Below are 5,162 nucleotides of genomic sequence, written 5' to 3'. Positions count from 1 at the left end.
CCGGCGCTGGCATCTGACCTGGCTAGACCATCTTCTCCATTAACTGACGCTCCAGAAGACCCGCCCGTTGACACCGAAGCAAATCCTCCTGAGCCGTCATTTGACGAGACCACTGTGAACCCTTCCACAACCGGACCATCAAGCTCAGCCAACCCGCTGTCTCCATCTGCACAAGATGTTCAGATTACCGGGAGCCACTTTATTGAACCGGGGAACCCAACCGTGCTGGCTCGGTGTACAGCAAAACAAGAGGCTTTGGAGAGGCAGAAAGTTCGCTTTGACGTTGCCAACTATGACCATCTAAATGCCAATGATATTTTATCCGGCTATCTTAGCCATGTACACTCCAGTCGCGATTCTAAGATTGAAATGGTCAAGCAGCTATAGTTAAAATACGAGGTACGCTCTTCTGGCTTATCTATATTCCTTCAGCCCCCAAGTCTTCAGATTATGAAAGAAACGGAATGATCTGTAGACTTTAAAATATAGGCCAAAACCTTTGTCTTTGAAATTTTCCTTGAATCCAATAGAACAAAGCTTCACCTGTAGTCCCCAAGGGCCGGTTCTTTTTGATCATAAATGAGCCGGTACTTTAAATTGATTTGTACCGTTTTGAAAGAACTTAATACTTCGGCTTAACCTGGAGAACCTTGCTGAATTGCATACATTAGTTCCCAAGTGCCAAGTGCTGTTACTTTGTAAAATACTTGGGACTTAAAGTATGTCTTTAGATTCATAAAATTTGTTTTGGCATACATTAGCCCCCAAGTGTCAAGTAGTTTGTTTGTAAAGTACTTGAGACTTGAATCTTGATTATTTGAACTTTGAAACAAAATCTTGACTCATCTGAATGTTTTGTAGAATGCCTTATCTGAATTGAACTCGCAATTGACTGATGCGAAGATCCGGCTAGCGATTCAAGAGGCAGAAATTAAATCTGCTAACTCCAAACTGCAAATAAGTCTCTCTGAGACGGAAAATTTAAAGACCAGCTTTGCTGTCAAGAAGAAAACTTGGTGAGAGGAAAAAATGCTTCTGACCCACCGTGCTGAGAAGGCCAAAACAGCCCTTGAAGAAATTTCAACAGAGCTGAACGGGTTAAAGGGCCGGGTGTCTCAAATGGTAGCTGCCATCTTTGGTAAGCCGTCTGATTTTAACTTTGTGTGCTTTTTGCTGATCCGGAGTATAAGCCGCCAGCTGACTTTGTGTAAAATTTATGCAGGCCCTCGAAGCAAAAATCTGAGCCAAGACCCATTGATTAAACTGAAGGCAGTGTATACTTTGGTAGAACAACTGTACATTGGCGCACAACGGGCTCTTGCCGCCATCTCTCCTGCTAATCAAGGACCCAACCGGCTCAGCGACGTCCTGAAGAAACTGTTAATCCTGCCTGCCAGTTTCAAGAAGTGAAACGCTCCTGCGCGCGAGCCAGAGCTTTGACTGCCCTGAGCCGCTCCAAAGCTTGGGTGCCAGACCTAGACCCGGCGGACGTGGCCAGAGGTCATCCCACCGTGAAGGAAGACGGATCTCCTTTTGATCAGGATGACTTCATGGCTTGCGTGCATGGAGTCCGGCCTCAGGCAACTACCCTTGGAGATGATACCAATGTTGATAAATACCAGCCGGGTTTTGATAGTGAGAATAAGAAGATGGCCACTCCCTCGTACAAGGTAACAGATTTGATCCCACCAGTAAGAGAAGACACATTTGCCCCGGAAGTTGACCCGGTCGGCCTGATCGACGACGAAGCCGAATTTGCCGCCGTGAACGGTTTTGATTGGTCAGAACCCAACTTCCAGCCAACAGAAGGTGGTGAACCGGCAAGGGAGGAACAATGATCATCTTCGTGGGCTTAGAAAGCCTTGTAATAGTTTAGCTGTGAAAACACTGTATGCTTTGTTTATGCCATTGCGCATAAAACACTGTTATGTGAGTCTATGTTTCCTGATGCCAATGTATGCATCGTATTTAATGTTTGTTTCTGCAACGTTTGAACTCTATTCCTATAGATACAAAGAAAAGACTGGCTTGGCGGCTTAGAACCAAATGGGTTAAACCACCCAATTTATAGCCAATACGTTTACCACAATAGGAACCAGAGACAGATATAAATAAAGGACAAGGGCTGAAACTAACTCTTTTAGTTAATGCAGTAGGTAATTGCGTTTAAGTAATAACCATACCTTGTACCTTTTGATGCTTAGACCGCCAGTTTAAATAACCCGGGTGATGAATTTGATAATTCAATCTTTATGAGAAGCCAATGCTTTTCTGAATACTCAATGATCATTATACCTTGGTAGGTTGCACCTTTTGATCCTTAAACCGCCGGTTTGAATGACCCGGGCGGCTGTGTTGTCAAATAGTCGAGCCGGTGAGGAAGACCAGGCTAATCGTTTGTAATATTGAAACAACAAAAAACTAAAAGGCAAGCAACATATAATATGCATAATTTAACCATGTATTCAAAAGGTTGGGGGTTTCTGATTCGAATACGATCAGTAAACCGGACCAAAGGGGTTAAGCTAAGGTTCGAATACGACCATATAGCCCCCAATGGCTTTGGCGTTGCGCCGATCAAGAGGGTACCGACAGCTATCTGCTCTTTGGTTTGAATACGACCTATGTTTGAACAGGAAGCCCCCAAATGACCTTGAGAGGTTTTTAACGACCCTAATTCGAATACGACCAAGTCGGACCCAAAAGGGGTTAAGCTATGATTCGGATACGATCAAGAAGCCCCAAAGTGAGTTTGGCCATGAGCCGATCAAGAGGGTTATGATAGCTATGTTCTCTTTTGTTCGAATACGACCTATGTTTGAACAGGAAGCCCCCAAATGACCTTGAGAGGTTTTTAACGACCCTGATTCGAATACGATCCAAGTCGGACCCAAAAGGGGTTAAGCTATGATTCAAATACGATCAAGAAACCCCCAAGTGAGTTTGGCCTTGAGCCGATCAAGAGAGTTATGACAGCTATGTTCTCTTTGGTTCGAATACGACCTATGTTTGAACAGGAAGCCCCCAAGTGACCATGAGATTTGCAGCTAGATTCGGATACGATCATAAGCTGGACCAAAAAGGTCAAAGTTGATTCAAATATGATCAGCTCCTTAATAGTCATTTGAAAATAAGAAATAACAAAGATGCATAATCTTTGAAAAGAAAAGAGGCCGATGGTCTTACTTTATTGCTTATCATGGTATACACAATGTTAAAGTATGTACATGATGAGAGCCGGTGGCTCAGGTGTAGTATGGCCGAAGTTGAGCAATGTTCCACGGCCGGCGGGTCTCCTCCTCCGACCTACGTGAGTCTTTGTGCTCTTGAACGTCAATGAGGTAATATGACCCATTGTTTAAGTTCTTACTGACCACAAAGGGTCCTTCCCAAGGTGGGGATAACTTGTGTGCATCTGACAGATCCTGGATGAGCCGGAGCACCAAGTCGCCTTCCTGAAAAGTCCTGGACTTAACCCGGCGGCTGTGATAACGGCGCAGGTCCTGTTGATAAATTGCTGACTGGGCCGCCGCTAAGTCTCTTTCTTCATCCAACAAGTCAAGTGCATCCTGTCTGGCTTGTTCATTATTAGCTTCAACATAAGCCGCCACACGGGGCGAGTAATGACGGATGTCACTAGGCAACACTGCTTCTGCTCCATAAACCATGAAGAAAGGTGTGTAACCTGTAGACCTGTTAGGTGTGGTGTTGATACTCCACAACACCGAGGGTAATTTTTATACCCAACAACCCGGCGTTCGCTGTAAAGGAACCATAAGCCGGGGTTTGAGCCCTTTCAAAATTTCCTGATTCGCTCTCTCAGCTTGACCATTGGACTGAGGATGAGCTACAGAAGAAACATCAAGCCGGATGTGCTCTCGTTGACAAAACTCCTCCATAGCCCCTTGGGACAGATTAGTGCCATTGTCAGTGATAATGCTGTGTGGAAAACCAAAACGGAAGATCACCTTTTTCATGAACTGAACCGCCGTGGCCGCATCACACTTACTCACAGGCTCCGCCTCAACCCACTTGGTGAATTTATCAACTGCCACCAAGATATGTGTCTTTTTATCCTTAGACCTTTTGAAAGGTCCCACCATGTCAAGCCCCCAGACCACAAACGGTCAAGTGATTGGAATCATCCGAAGCTCTTGAGCCGGCACATGCGCTCGCCGTGCAAACTTTTGACATCCATCACATCTACTGACCAGATCTTCTGCATCAGCGTGAGCTGTCAACCAGTAAAAACCGTGAAGAAATGCCTTGGCCACCAAAGATTTTGACCCGGCGTGATGACCACAATCGCCTTCATGGATCTCACGAAGGATTTCTTGACCTTCTTCGGGGGAAACACACCGCTGAAATGCTCCGGAAACACTGCGATGATATAACTCTCCATCCAAAATCGTCATTGACTTAGACCGTCGGGTTATCTGTCGAGCCAGGGTCTCATCCGCTGGCAACTCTTCCCGGGTCATGTAAGCCAAGAACGGTACTGTCCAATCTGGGATGACATGAAGAGCCACCACCAACTGCGCCTCCGGGTCAGGAACAACTAAATCTTCTTCTGTGGGCAACTTGACAGAGGGGCTATGCAAAACATCCAAAAAGGTGTTAGGTGGTACCGGCTTACGCTGAGACCCCAACCGGCTTAAGGCATCAGCCGCTTCGTTCTTTCGACGGTCAATGTGCTCCACCTGATAACCTTTAAAATGCCCAGCAACGGCATCAACCTCTCGGCGATAAGCCGCCATGAGAGGGTCCTTGGAATCCCACTTGCCAGATACGTGTTGAGCCACTAGATCTGAGTCGCCAAGACATCTGACCCGGCTCAAACTCATCTCATTTGCCACTCGAAGACCATGGATCAAGGCTTCATACTCTGCTGCGTTGTTAGTGCAAGGAAACATCAACCATAACACATAACAAAATTTATCACCTCGCGGAGAAGTTAACACAATTCCAGCCCCCGAGCCTTCCAACTATCTGGACCCATCAAAATGAATAGTCCAATACGTGTTGTCCGGTTTCTCTTCTGGCATCTGCATCTCTGTCTAGTCATTAATGAAGTCAACCAGTGCTTGAGATTTGATCGCAGTACGTGGCACATATTTCAACCCATGAGACCCAAGCTCAATTGCCCACTTGGTGACTCGCCC

Source organism: Triticum urartu, chromosome 7A (assembly GCF_056163025.1).
Source record: "Triticum urartu cultivar PI428250 chromosome 7A, HENAU_Tu73, whole genome shotgun sequence".
Classification (NCBI taxonomy): Eukaryota; Viridiplantae; Streptophyta; class Magnoliopsida; order Poales; family Poaceae; genus Triticum; species Triticum urartu.
Note: the sequence above shows the minus strand (reverse complement) of the source record.